Raw genomic sequence first — 15538 nt, forward strand, 5'->3', positions numbered from 1 at the left:
ATGTGATCCGGCCGACCTAGTGTCTTCTGGGGTGACCTGGTCATGCATGCACGATATAATTTAGATGCAGAAAGGACTGCTGATGACAACAGCTAGCAAATTGTGCAAAAAGACTGCTAATTTTTTGCAGGTTTAGGTGTTCATTCTGCCATGAAACAAAACTACAAAGAGAATGGAACTTACTATTTTATTTTTTTCCCAACATGCACCACTCGCAAACATTCTCATGCAGACTGGGCTGTCCATGGCTCTTTTCTTCCATGCCACTTTTGCCAGCACATCTGGATGGCTAAGATGATGGCTTCGGCAAGTTGGTATTGCGTGATAAAGCCTGCAGTGCATAAAAAGAAATACACGAGCAGTTATTCATAAAAAAACCCTTAAAATAATAAAATCACAACTACAACAGTGAACAAGAGGTTATGTCGTGTCGAGCCTGATAATCAGTCAATTTATCACTCGGCCCGGCCTCCCACGTTCTATCTGATTTCGCCTACCTGTGGGCAACATAATACAGTCAAACCTGACTATATCAAACTCTCAAAAAACCGTCTACCACTTTGATATAGCGGGCAATTCTCTATAGAAGTTTTAATGAATTTGACAACGAACAAGCACGCCACATTTTGAAAAGTTGTCCACGCTCGAAGGGGCATCTGTACATCATGAGGGACGCCGACTGCAGTTATATAGTGGCCGCTTCTTCGTTTACCGACTCACTCTCTCCCCCCACAAGACTTTTTTTTACTCCTGGGCGGCCGACACGGCTGCTCAAAAGAAAAAAAGCCAGCTTTCTCTGCAAGCTGGCTCTCCCCCAAGGATGATTGAGAAGCAGGGGGAAAGCCAGCTTGCAGAGCTAAACAGCGCTCTTGGCAGATCGGTCCATGGGGAGACGCTGCAATTTTCGTTCGATGTAATTGCATTTTTCGCTATGCATTTGTATTGCAGCTACCGGTCCATTTACAAATAGTTTAAGGGCACAAGGTAAGTCCTATACTCCCCATGCATTTGAGGCCATGTTGAGGAACAGTTTTCTCGGTGACTATTAGGAGTATTTCTGTCATGCATATATCATTTTGTTCGAAACATTGTGTTTTATCCACTGAACTAGAATTATTTGAACCAATCTAAAATAAGTTTTTTTTAATATTTTTTTTATTCTAGTACTGAAATTTTAGTTTTTTTCATCATTTAAAAACTTTATAACTCAAAAACTGCTAGGTGCACATTTTTAATTTTAGTTCAGTATTTTTGAACATCCATGTATGTGGTAGGAATAAAAAATCAACCCTCTATAATGTCAGGTTAAGGAAAAAATGGTACCTATGTACTAAAAAACACTGTTTTGAGATAATTGAGTTTAAAGTAAAAAAACTGGTGAATAACTAATTTCTATTGGCACCAACAGCCTTACAGTCATTTTTTCAATAGCCGCCAGCTTGAAAGGCATTGCTAAAGTCATATCTTCGCCTTTAGGCTTATCGCATTGCTTGCCGGGCCTCTTTTGTGACCTGCCATGTCGCTTGGTCCGTAAAGTATATTAGAGTGATGTCAACTTCCCTCAGCCACTTGATGGCTTTCCAAACAGGGTTCCATCCACAAAACTTCAAAACATTGGCTTATGCAATGCTGCCACCATTGAATAAAGGAACAGCATTCAATGGCGCCATTTTGTCGTTATGAAAACACAAACACTTGAATGTACACACGTTACACACCTGGGAAAAACGTGCACAGCGTCTCGTGATTGTCTTGGTTGAAAAAAAGCTATGCAATAGTTTCAAAATAATTTTTTTTAGATTATCTGTTACTGGACAAGCTTTTAGGTCTTGTGTTGATTTTGTTTTGTTGGAGAATTCATCGATAAACAGGGAGTGTATCCCAAAAGGAGGCGTAGTCACCTGCTACTTGCTTTCGGAAGAAGTGATTTTCAGCCTGAAATATAGCTTTCCAAAAACACTGGAACAATGGAAAATGTGCAGAAAGAGCTAAACTTTTCAAATTGCAAAAAAAACTAAAATCGATCTTTTTTTTTTCGATTTTACCTCACCATGTGCCCTTAAATTAACCGGGTTCGATAATATCAGGTTTGACTGCAGATCGAACATCGTGGCCTCGCTCCCAGTGAGAAAAGAAAGCGCTGCACCCCAAGTGGCATTTCTCCTGCTCTGTCCACATTCACCTTGTCTGACCTCTTAGTGCCTCTCACTGTACATGTGTGCTGCACAAGGCAAAATCAACAATAGGTTCATAAAAATCTCAAATCATAGTAAATCATAACTCACACTATACAAACATTATGTGTGCCATTAAAGTTGCGACCAGTCCCACGCTGCTCATCTACAGCGTATGACTCGTCGCAACTTTAATGGCAGACCAACTACACGCTGTATAAATATTCCCATAACCAAATTTTTTTTTTGTTCAGAGCTAGGCACAGCAGCCACAAAAGGTGCTGTGCCCCTCCAGGTTGATCAGAAATACCCACCTGGTGTGGTAGGGGCTGTTTTCCCACCACACCCTCCTAGAGGAGACGCCTGCAGGCTTGCCCTGACACACCCTTGTCCAAGAGCTCCGCAGGCTCCCACAGTGATTGGCTGACCATTCTGAGAGCGGCCAGGAGTGGCAGCCTTTTCCACAGCGTGTGTAAATGCTGCCTCTCGCATTTTGATGCCAGGTCCAAGATGAATCTGCAGTGAGTAACACTGTCAAGAAAATGCACAAAAAGTGGAGAAATACAGGCAACACAAATGGACTCTCCACTTTCGTCTGCAATCATGTTCCTGCTTTGTTTCACTGAAATGCTGGACTGTAGATATATATAAAAAAATGAAATAAATTAAAGGGGCACTCTCCAGTATTCCAGGATGGCCTATTTATGTTCCTAACTCAACCTATGTGCTCTAACATCCCACAGGTCCAAAACTTACAATCATGTGTGGCCTATTTCACTATTAAAAAATGTGATCAAAGATAGCGAATGCGGTTGAACCGAATCAAGGCGAATAGGGTGGAACGGCGAAAGACACTTGTCAGTCGATTGCAAGCGAGGGCCTCTTGTGCAGACGAGCAGGGCTGGTTGGCTGCTTGTCCGGACGTGAAGCTATCGCTTGTGATTGTCTGATGAGCTTCGTTCCTCACCTACATTCGGCCGGGTTCAGTGCCGCCATTTGTATGTCTGAGATTCACTATCTTTTATCACATTTTTATTAGTGAACTAAGCTGCACATGATTTAAACTTAAATATTTGGGATGCTTAGGCCACATAGAATGTGTTACGGCCATAAATAGGCCGTCTTAGAAAGCTCCCGAGCGCCCCTTTAAAAGAAGTAATTTCAGCTTTGGAATATGCATTAAGAAAGGAGGTCCATTATTGCTTTACACATCAAATACTAATAATGATATAAAAAAATTGTTTCATGAAAGCTTGACTTTAATGAACCATTTGACAATTTTTAAATTCGACATCACCAAGTATGAAGGAATTATACTGCTGTGCACTCCCATGTTTTGTACAAATATTTGCAACCTCGGGCAGCCGAGCAATGTGAAAAAAAGACAAAAAACCTTTGGCTCCACTTTATGACAAGACATGAAAAAGAAAACACGAATGAGTGTGCTATTACCAAAGCTCACTACCTTCCCTTTCTGTGTTCCGAAATAGGCATCAATATGTCTCACCAGTCAGCTGCTTATCAGCTGACAAAGAGGACGTGTTTTCCAGAGCTCCTGCGAAGCTAAGCAATATTTGGTGTATTTAGTTTAGCTGCGAGTGTGTTTATGGGTACTAGAAAGCACTTTTTAAAGTAGCGATAGGATAGGCTTGCTTGTTGGATCTGCTTCATTGGTGGTGTTGCGCGGGCACACCCCATTGGGGTTGATCCTCCAGGTTTACCACCCTGCTGTAAAGCACTTTTGCTCTAACTCTGGTGGTTTTATGAGGTAGCAGAAAGCAGTTTTTAAAGTAGCGATAGGATAGTTGGGTTACAGCAGGCTCTTTAGGTAGGGTCACAAGACCAAACCACCTGTACGTTTGAAACTTTTGGCGGGCTAGTTGGTTTTGTGGACAGAGACGTTACCCAGGCTTTTTTGGTTTTGGTGCGATATTTTTCGTGGGGTCGCGCTGTGTTTCCGTAGGCAATGGTGAATATGCGAAGGAAGAAAAATGCGCAGGCTAATGTAAAAGGGGGACCCGATGTAGAATCTGAAGAGTGTGGCCGTTGGTGCTGCATGATGGAGTTGGAGCTCAAAACTGTACCAGAAGCCGAAGAGAGCAACTTTACCTGTCGGAGTTGCGAGAAGGTAGAACTTGGTTTTGGGAGAATAGGAAGGGAATGGGCGGATACGGTTCAGGAGTCGAAGTGGGAGATACGGGTAGAGCGGGAGAAGCGGGTTCAGCTCGAGGCGCAGGTCGGAGATATGAATAAGAGGGCCGAAGCGGATGTGGTGGAGATGACCAGGGAATGGGAAAGTAAGGTAGGGAGCGTGGCGGGAGAGCTGAGGTTGAGCGACAGGTAGGGGAGCTTAGGGGAAGAGTGGAAGGCGGAGTTGGAAGAGCATAAGAAGAAGTATGAGGAGATGGTGCAGCAACTGACAGGAGTAGTTAATAAGAAAAAGGGTGAGGTGGCAGAGAAGACGGCGAGGGGGGGGGCAGACAAAGGGGGCCAGTTAAATAGTGACGAGGTGATTGACTCTGTAGGAAAGGAGCCTGCACAGCTGTATAGTACTGCAGTACAGCAGGGCTTGAGAAAGGCAGCAGAACTTGAGGCACAAAAAGCACAGAGAGCCGGAGGGGGTGAAGACAGGCACTCGGGGGTTAAGAGGGTGCTGCTGGTAAAAGACTCAAACATAACAAGGGTTAAGGAGGGGCTGCTGGACAGGGTGAAAGGGGATGGGAGGGTAACCGTATGGCTCAGTCAGGAAAGTGCATGGTAGATGCTATGGCCAAAGCGAAGGTGGAGGTGTGGAAAAACAGGGAAGGAGAGAACCTAGTGTTTGTACACGCAGGACTAAATGATGTGTTAAAGGGACGGAGCCAGAACCTCGCCAGGCAGACAGAGTTGGGGTTACGTAAGCTGAGGGACGTCTCTGAGACTGTGCATGTGCAAATATGCACCGTCCCAGAGGTCTGGGGACAGTCTTTGCAGATAGAGAAGCGGGTGGTGGAAGCTAACCGGGTGATAAGGGGGTTGAGCCGACGATTTGAGTATGGAGTAATGAAAGTAAACAGGGCGGTGCACGAAGCTCGCTCCGACCCTTTTACAATGGGCATCCACTACAGTGGAACCACTGGGAGCACGGTAGGCGATAGGATTGGATGCCACATCATACATTTTTTGCGGAGCCCCGGAGCCCTGAGGGCGCCGGTGTAAATGAGGGCCAAAATGTAGATACAGGGGGGAGGGTTTGGGAGGGTGAGAGGAAGCCTTGCAGGACTAGGAAAAAGAAACAGCGTTCATAAACACGCAGGAGGGCAGGAACAGAATAAAGTGGGAGGAGATTGAGGAGCGATTAGAAAGCGACAACTTTGCAGTGTATGGATTAGCAGAAACATATCTGAAGGATATGGAAGAACCACCATACATACCGGGATATCATTAAATGGGATGCAACCGGGCCAAAGGGGAACACAAGGGAGGGGGATTAGGGGTGTTAGTTAAGGTTCAGGAATGGGAAAGGGAACGAGAGGGCTGAGGGAACACATGTGGGTAAGGCAATATTGGGCGTTTGGACACAACCCTGGGTTTTGTTTATCTAAAAAGAGGCGGTGATGCAGGGGAGGAAAATGCAGAACACTTGACATGTATATCAGGAGACGTTAGGGAAATTGGCACTAGCAAGGAAATATTTATCTTGGGGGACGTGAAGGCATATTTGGAAGACTTTGATGGACATACAGATACAACAGGGACAATGTTAGAGGCGTTCTGCAAAGGTTAATGGGTTAATGTTAATGGGTTAATGTTAATGGGTTAACGCTCAGGTGAAATGTGATGGAAAAATAGCACGGGAAAGAAAGAACTCGCACTCGACTGTTGACTACTGTTTAATGTCGCGTAAAATATACAACAGATTAGGAGGTATGTAGGTCTAAGGTCTGGGGAGCGATCATAAGAGAATCAAAATCAGATTTGGCACAATAAAACCAGAAATGCAAAATCAAAAACAAGAGGGTAGGAATAACTTAAATGTTAAACAGTTACAAGAGGCTTCTAAGCAGATCGAGAACATTGTATCCAAGCAACCGGAAAGAGAATGGACATATGAAGACTAAGTGTTTTCAAAACAGAGTTAGAGAAATATTGAATCAAACAAGGATGAAGAAAACTAAAACGCAAGCCCAAAAGGTGGTGGGATAAAGAGGTTAAGGCAGCAATATCGAGACGCCAAGCGGTATCTAAAGAACACAGATGGGCAAAGAAAAAGGGGGCCACACTAGCCGAAGTAGCGACAAAATGGGCGGAATTTCAGGAAAGAAAGCAGGAGATATTAGCATTAATACAGGCCAAAATTGGGAGAGCAGGGGTCCAGTGGATGATAGAGATAAGCCAAAAGGATAGGAATGCGGCAAAAAGATTCTGGGAACACATCAGTGCACAGGGGAAAATGACCGAGGCGTACCAGCAGGCACTAACAACACAGGAAGGGACAAAGGTAGAAGGGGATGAGGCAGGAGAATACATTAGACATACAATCGAAGCAGTATTTTCGGAGTTAGAATCAAATCAGGTCGTAGGGAATGGTAGCGTCTACACAACACACGCGGAGGATCATAGTGAGGAAGAGAAAAGGACCACAGAGGAATGGGAAAAAAGTAGAAGGAAAGGTTCTGGCTGGCACTGAAACAGGTCCAGACGGCATACCAATGAGATTGATAAAAGTTCTAGGCAAAACAAGCAAATTGGAACTAAGGCAGGTGATTGACCAGATACTTATGGGAGGGAGGTACCCAGTGGACTGGAAATTGAGCAGGATGAGATTATTATATAAGGGCAAGGGAGAAAAAGACAGTGTCAAATCATACCGACCAATCACAGTAACTTCAGAAATATACAGATTAGCTATGCAAATTGTAAAAAGAAGAATGGAAGAATGGGCAAAGAGAAAACAGATTCTGGGGGAGCTTAAATGGTTTCAGGAAAGGTAGACGACTGGATGAAAATGTATTCATAATCACTCAGTGCATAGAGATAGCAATGACAAGTCAAAGGCCATTATGGGTAGCATTTTTAAACATCAAAGGGGCATATGACAATGTGAATCAGGAAAAACTCTGGAACCAATTGAAGGGATATGGGCTAGAGGGAACCACGGTTAAGTTTCTAGAATGGGTTTATATGGAGAATAGGGGTGATTATAACATGGGAAGCCGAAACTACAAGACCAGCAGCAATAAAAAGATATCTCAGACAGGTTTGGCCATTGTCTCCCCTGCTCTTTATGATATACCTCAGTGAGATGGGAAAAAGTTAGAACAGTGCAACCTAGGTTTTGATCTGACTAACATGAAGGAAGGACATAAAGTAAATCAAATATTGCCATGGTTGATGTATCAGCTAACCTCGGGATAGGTATTATTGGCACTGCTAAACTGTAATTTGTGGGACACAACTATCAGATAGCACTGATGTGACTGTCATCCGCATGTACACTTTTTCAAAGATAGTTCACCTGCTCGTCCTATGGCAAGACTTAAGTATGTTCTTTTATTTTTATTTTTAGAAGGAAAATAGGAATGGAACGAGCATAATTTTTTGGATATTTAGGATGCTTAGAGCCTGTCGAATGAGTTATCACCAAGAACAGACAATCTGAGAAACATCTTTAGTGCACCTTTAAGTCAGTACCTGTGTTTGCCTTTTTGTGTGCCTGCCTGTTTGTGTCCTTGTTTTTTCTGCCATTAGTCTGTTGTCCTGAACAAGTCAATGAAGTGAAAACAATAGACAAAATGTCTTGTAGGCCCAGATACGTACCTCACCATCTTGGACAGCAAAGAGAGGTGGCCAACAGGAGGCCACGGCCTCACCAAGTGGAGCAGCCACTGCAGCACCTAGGATAGCAAATTAAAGGTTAGAGCGACGAGTTAACATCAAAATCTTGATTTGTTTATACGCTAGGACATACTGTAGCTGTAATAAAGAAAAAGACAGCCGCACAACATATTCAAAATGACGTGCAATGCAGTATAAATAAAGCACAATACTCCTTCACAACGTCAATCTAGCCCTATGCTCAGGAGCTATGTTAGTCAAAACATTGAACCCCATTTCTTTGTTGTAGTAATAGCAGGAAGCATGCCTATTCTCAAACAAAATGTATGCTACAGTTGCTAATAAGGTGAGATTTCAGCAATGCATGCCCTCAAAATGTTTCGTAATTTCACTCCACCAGTAAATCACTTTCACTAGTTTTAGGATTTTCAGACCATTAGCAAATCGCTTTAACTTGATTTATGACGATGGAAACCTATAGAGGTAACGTCAGCTCTTTCTTGCGGTACTTTTAGTAAGGTGACACAAGGGCTGTGGTCACTACCATTAAGGTGGTATTGTTGCTTATGATGTTGCCACAGCCAGGCTGCTTTATGCACTAAATAAATGAACACTACCTTTTGAAATCACGCCTTTAAGATAGTATTTATTCATGTAAGATACTGGCAACCTTACCAACTCTCGTTATTCAAACTACTCGCCTGTCAGGTAAGCAATGACTGTATCGTGCTACGCTGCATAAAAAAGTTATGAAATGATGTCTTCCTGTTCTGTCATCAACCTTTGTTGAGTTAAAAGTCTGGCTATAGTAGTATGACAGTGTTGTCCTGCCCCTAAAAAAGCGACTTTTGATCCCTCTGCTCCTGTGTGCAAAGAGGGTGAAACACTATTTTCTTAACGGTAGAAGGGCCTGAAGCATGTGAATAACAGTACTGGGCAGAGCCTCTCCTGAACAATCAATTGACTTGCTCCACTAAATTGAGATTGTCACTACCTGCAACTACATTATCAGCAGTTCAGATTGCAAATACATAATTAGATTTGGGCCCACCAGCACTGTCATCCTGTCAGTAAATTAATATCTGCTTTTATACAGATGAAAAACAAATTAAGATTTGCAACATACAGTCGGAGGCGTCTTGGGCAACGACTCAGCAGAATCTCGATAATACAAATCTCTCCCCCCATTCCACTCCCCTCACTTCAAGTGACCCAAATATTAACCGGCAATGCAATTTGTCACTACGTATTGCGCCATCTAGCGGCTGCAAAATAAAAGACTGGGTAGGCCAGGACAGCCCGGATCGCAAGGACTGCAGGCGGGTGCATTTAGAAACCAAGTGTGAATGTGGCATTTTGGATCGGCGTCAGCCTTTTTGGGAACCGTTCTTCTTAAAAGTAAGTCCCGGTTTCACGTCTCCATGAACCCAGCGGGTTTCTGTAGCATCTTGCCTACTCCTATAGGAGTAGGTGAGATGCCACAGGAACCCGCTGGGGTTCGATAGGGTTCCCCCAAAAAATAAATGTCGCTACTGCTGCGTGAAAGACTGTCACAGTCACGAAGGCGACTCAAGCGTCAAACTATACCGCTTCCCCTCGAGATCTTCAGAAGTGACACGGCAACAGAAGTGGATCCCTGCAGTGTGATGCATCAGGTAAGTAAATTCTACAGTAACTGTTGCTGTTGAAGTGAACGAAAATAGATGTGCAGGCTTGGAAAGTGGTCTGACGAACTTGTTTTGCAGACTACTCAGCAAAATAACAATTTTATACAAGTTGTTCTACGAGTCACTATAGTCCGTTGCAACCTAAGAACAAAGGGCGAGGGTAAGACGGGTCGGGGAGGAGGAAGCAGACGGAACGCTGGAGGAGAGGGGAAAACCTCCTTCTCTCTTTAACGTTCCGCCTGCTTCCTCCTCCCCGGCCCGTCTTACCCTCGCCCTTCGTTCTTAGGTTGCAACAGACTATAGACACCACATAGGGAAATACAATAGGAACAATTGGGCCGATTGTTGCTTCGCTGTGACGTCCAGAATCAGGCGATCAGGCCTTCAAGAAGCGAAAGGCCCGTCCCGGCAGTCGTAGTTGTATGTGCGCATAGCCGTTCGGCACACGCGTGGTCGTAACCAAAACCTTCCAAACCTGCGAGTTCTCAAATAGTAAATTTTCGCAGCACATAAAGCTTTGTTTGTTTCGGCAACAAAATTTAACGCTGAATCTGGTAACAAATGTGACGGCATGCAGAAAACAGGATGCGTAAGTTTTTCTTTAGAAAAAGCTCAAGTGAACCGTAAATATCCTTCTCAAATGTGCACCTTGTTGCCTGTCACCTTTTCACACCAGGCTTGCATATCACGGTACAGCCATTGTAACGTGCATACTGTTCTCTAGCACGCAGAGTATGTTTCTAATTACTCACATTTTCTAGCCGGGGGCGAGCGCGAGGAAACAGGAAGAGCGTGCCGCACCAGGCTGGGGCCGCGCAGGAACGATGGAGCCGTTCTGGCTGGTCTGGCTCATGGCGACTCCTGGAGCGTTCCGCCAGCGAGGTTCAGATCAGGACCGGCGGAAACGGCGAGCCCTGGCCACACCGACCTAGGCCATGACGATCCCGAAGTGGTTCCGCAGCGAGACTCTGGCTCTGATAGCCCGGAACAGCTTGCCTACGCAGCGCTGGCGTGGGGAGGACGATCCGCAGGCCTGGACACGGACAGCGACTGCGAGCTCTGAATGACGGGCGACAACCCGGCTCGGCGGGCCGCAGTGCCGGCTCTCGAAGACGGACAACTGGGAAGTATAGTAAACCGATTCGCAATCTTCTCGTTGTATTGTGTCACTCCCTGGGAGACGAGCGAAGCACATGCCGATCGCGCGGCGATTATTACAGAGACACCCCACAAGTGGTGAAGACAACTCAAACTGGTGTCCAAATGACAACTCTAGAATATGCTTGCCGGCTAGCAATGCTGGGTAACAAAGACTTTCGAACTGATAGCCGCCCGGAAATTTTTCTTCTGTAAAGCTATACATTCAGGCTCGAATCGTTCACTGAAAATAAAGCTACAAGTGTCTCAGCAGACCTAATAATGCGAAATCCCCACATGGTAATGCAGCAAGCACAAAAAGAAACAAAGAAATATCCTTAATACTTACCTTTTCTCCCACGACCGTTTTTTCCTTCGCGCTCAGCAGCTCGCTGGCGGGGCAAATCGCCCAGTGTGCACAGACGCCGCCGACGATTCCTAGCACTTCTAGCAACACTAAAGTTTTCCTTTCGTTTTTATTTTTATTAACCCTTTTAGGTACTTTAAAAAATGTTTGTGTATTTTTAGGACACATTTAATATAAAAATAGTGTTTTTGGGACCCAAAGCAATACTCATGCAAAATGTTTAACGTATCTTAGAAAATACATTTTCTGGTTTCGGTTTCGCGGTCTCGACTTTTCGCCGCGAGGGGTTTCCAGATACTCCGTCGCTCCGTCGGCTGCGATGTGCATGGCGGCGCCCAAGATGCGTATCGTCCACGCCGTGCTACGCACTTCGACCTGCTGTTACAAAGGTAAGCAGTACTTTGCTCTGAAATATGCTAATTTTGAATTTTTACAAGTTCTGGATTCCATAGCGCTGACGTATTTTACCCTGAAACGTATGAAGGTCGGGGGAAAAAAAAGTACATAGTAGATATGCGAAGGCTCTTTCACATGCTCTGATTCTCGCCCGAAATCGGTGCGATTTCTAGTATATGTGCGATTAAAATCGCAGTCGCACTGTCGCAGCGGCTCTGCAACTGGTTTCCACCAAGTTGGTATTTTGCCGCAGAGCCGGTGCGATCGCTTTCTCGTCAATCAGCCGTTCATTAGCCAGCTTTCATCCGCGAAAATAAATGTAGGCACATAAAAGCTTCTGATTTAATGCTTCGTTATTATAAATTTCTGGTTACATATTGCATTCCTAAAACATGTATGCTTATTAAGACGTTTTTGTTGTATTTTAGACAAAGTGAAACGCGTCGCGTCCGTGTCCGAAGCGCCAGCCGCTCCGACAGAAATCGCGCGGTTGTTGGAGCATGTGAAACCAAACATTGCGATCGCACTCGCTGCGTCGGCTGTCGCACCGATTTTTTTTTTCGCACAGTCGCTGCATGTGAAACTGTCTTAAGGGAGGAGTCGCATAGTAGCTCTGTGATTTCTGTGGTGTTCCGTGCTTAGATTTGGCAGTGTTTTAGTAGTTTACTTTAGGGGCGGGCGTTCACTCTGAATTTTACATACCTGTGCACGAGGAATCGGCTTTAATTGTCGGGAGAAAGCTTCCTGTTTGGCGTGGTTTAGTACATCCCTGTTTTCTGGTAGAATTTGACGTGGTGCTCTTTTCTTTTAGGCTTCGTATTCTACTGCTGCCCAAAGGAAATTCCATCGGGATCTTTCTACCAGACACGGTGTCGCGATCGTCCCTGTGTGGTTTTGATTCCAGAAAGTGGAACAGTGTCTGATGCGGGACCTAGTGATAGTGAAGTGAGTGACAGTGACGAGGAGAACTTGCCAACGAAGGGCCTAACAACAGAACTTCCAAGCGATAACGAAACTGAAGGCAGAACGCCCGCCTGTCCACTTCTGTCAACGTCAAGAAAGAAGCAAAAGTCACCGACGCAAGTTTTTGACTGGGGAAAAGAAGACCGGTGTTTTCTGGAGCCTGCGGAACCCATGTTTACGGCCTCTGATGATGTCAAATGCCGACTAAAATATTTTCAAGTTTTCATTGATGACAAGCTGCTGACGATTGTTGACGAGGCAAACCTGTATTCTTTCCATCAGGCTATTGCATATAGGTAAACGTTTGTTACACTGTGCCAACATGCTTATGCACAGTACATATTATTTGAAGTGAATCGTTGCATCGCCCCTTCAATTAAGCACCTTATAAAATCAAATGTGGTGTTTGAGCTCTGTACATCTTATATAATTTTACAAGAAAACATGTTTTCATTCAACACCATACATATATCCGTAATGTGTGCTCACCAGAGGCACCCTGGTGTGCATGTCAGGCCAGTTTAGTGTGCCTTGGTGTGGACATTAGACCAGTCTGGTGTGGCGTAGTGTGCACATCAAGCCATTCTGGTGTGCTGTGTTGTGCACATCAGACCAGCCTGGTGTGTTTTGATGTGCACATCAGACCACACTAGGATGATGTGATGGGCACACCAAACCAGCCTAACGTGTTCTAGTGGGGACAACAGAACACGTTAGGCTGGACTGACGTGCGCACCAGAACACACCAGGCCGGTCTGATGTTTACGTCAGAAAACACTAGGACACACCAAACCGGTCTGGTGGATTTTTCAATAGGGATGTTTGAAGCGGCAGCAGCCAATCGAGAATGTGATATTTTCACGTGAAACCCCTGTGGTGGTGATGATGATGACAACTGAGCTTGCCATCATCATCATGAAATTTTATTTTCCTTGCTTTATTCAGATGCACAGTTACGTAAAAAAACATGTTTTTATATCTTTAAATTGTGCTGAAAATACTAACTCGTCTTTTTGAAACGGTTTATTTCCAAAAACGATCCATTTCAAACCAGAACCAAGTCTTTAGCTGTCATTGTCACCACCACAGGGATGTCACGTGAAAATATTGCATTCCTGATTGGCTGCTGCCACTTCACACTTCTCCTAGTTGCTTGAGTTGCTCGTCCATTTCGAGCCGAACCCGATCTCAACAATTTGTTTTGATCTGGGAAAACCTAGGGAACAACCCGCCAGCAACCTCAAAATTGCTGGAAAAGTTGCCACGTCTGAAGCGGGCCTTAGTAAACTGAAATTGAGGGCAGTGGAGCTCTTAATTCAAAACCACGTGGAGAATGTTTTTTTTTTTGCCTTTTTTTAGTACACACACACACACACACACACACACACACACACACACACACACACACACACACACACACATACGCGCGCACACACGCACGCACGCACGTGCGCACACACACACACAGACACACATATCTACATATCAGGGATGGGCAACATTGCAAATACAAGTATTTGAAATACGTATTTCAAATACATTGTGTATTTTGCGTTTGTATTTAATTACAAATTGGGTAATGTATTTCATGTGTGTATTTAAATATTAAAATGTGGGTATTTCAAATACAATTGTAATTAAATACTATTTTGTGGGCGAAAATACATCCCTCAAATTTATTGTCACGACTCAATTTGCTCACCTAAGATGTGTTCAGAGTAGGAAGAAAACTACGTTCTGCACCGAATGCAGTGTCTCTCAATCAAGCACAAGCGTTTAGTGACTTTATGATTACGGTGCTAGTCCAGGGCAAGAATAGTGACGAAATCGACGTTCACTAGCGGACTGGCAAAATAAGTGCCTGTGACCACTTGTGATGCTTTCCAGCCTGATTTTCATCCATACTTTTGCCTGGAACATTCTAAATGCGCGGGTTGTCCAGATTTTCGTAACTGGTGCGAGTTGCAACAATAAAAAATTCTCTAGATAGTGCTGCGCGTCTTGGTCGTCTCAGTTCTTTGTTTTTATTTATTTATTTATGAATACTGTTCACCCCAAGTAAGGGGCTTTAACAGGTGTGGGGTATAGAAGAGCACTGAAACATACAACATCAGGACTGCAATACAGTACACATTTAGCGACATTCACTTAAAATAAAGGGGCTGAAATAGCACAAACATTCAATATATTATATAGCACTCAACAAAATGAACACTCAGCACTCGAAATCTTTAACGAAGTTTCCAAAAAATATTTAACTACTATTTATCATTCCAAACCAGTCATATTCAAAAGGGCGCTCTCAAAATCATTTAAACAGTCCAATGACAATATATTTTATGGGAGATCATTCCAGTTTTTCACAGTTCTAGGGAAAAAAGAAAACTTATAAGCGTCAATATTACATTTGGGCACTTCAAACTGATTAGTGCTAACGTATCTGAGTTCTCTCGATGCGCGATGTGCTAATCTAGAATCCGGGTTAATGTTATACAGGTGATGAGAAAATATAAAGAAAAACTTTAGTCGAGCAATTTTTCGACGGACAGAAAGTAAGGGGAGGTTGAGGCTGTTCAGCATATCTGTGACAGAATCAAGTCGCTTGTATTTGGATAGAATAAATCGCGCCGCTTTCCTCTGAACTTTTTCGAGTTCACCAATTTAATTTTTTCTATAGCGGTCCCATACCGATGCAGCGTACTCCAAGGTAGGCCGAATATACGTTGTGTAGGCCATTAACTTCACTTTAGGCGGAGCACTGGCAAGATTCCGTCTTAAAAACCAAAGCTTTTTCATTGCTTTGTGACATATTTTATTTATGTGTTTACTCCAGATGACTTTTTACGGACCACGATAGAAAGTGTCACACCCAAGTATTTAAAACTATCAACTTCAACCAAAGGACTCCCATCAAGCTCGTAAGTATAAGAAAGAACATTCTTAGTTTTGTTAGTTATTCGTGCGAAAACAGTTTTTTGTGTATTAATTTTCATCTTCCATTTCGAGCACCAGTCCTG

At 43.9% G+C, this 15538-nt stretch overlaps 1 pseudogene; it reads right to left on the reverse strand.

Moving 5' to 3' along the window:
- Nucleotides 1-14789: 14789 nt before the first annotated feature.
- On the reverse strand, nucleotides 14790-15272 carry LOC120841821 (annotated as a pseudogene).
- Between the last annotated feature and the right edge of the window lie 266 nt (nucleotides 15273-15538).

Source organism: Ixodes scapularis, unplaced genomic scaffold (genome assembly GCF_016920785.2).
Source record: "Ixodes scapularis isolate PalLabHiFi unplaced genomic scaffold, ASM1692078v2 ptg001612l_1___fragment_1__unscaffolded, whole genome shotgun sequence".
Classification (NCBI taxonomy): domain Eukaryota; kingdom Metazoa; phylum Arthropoda; class Arachnida; order Ixodida; family Ixodidae; genus Ixodes; species Ixodes scapularis.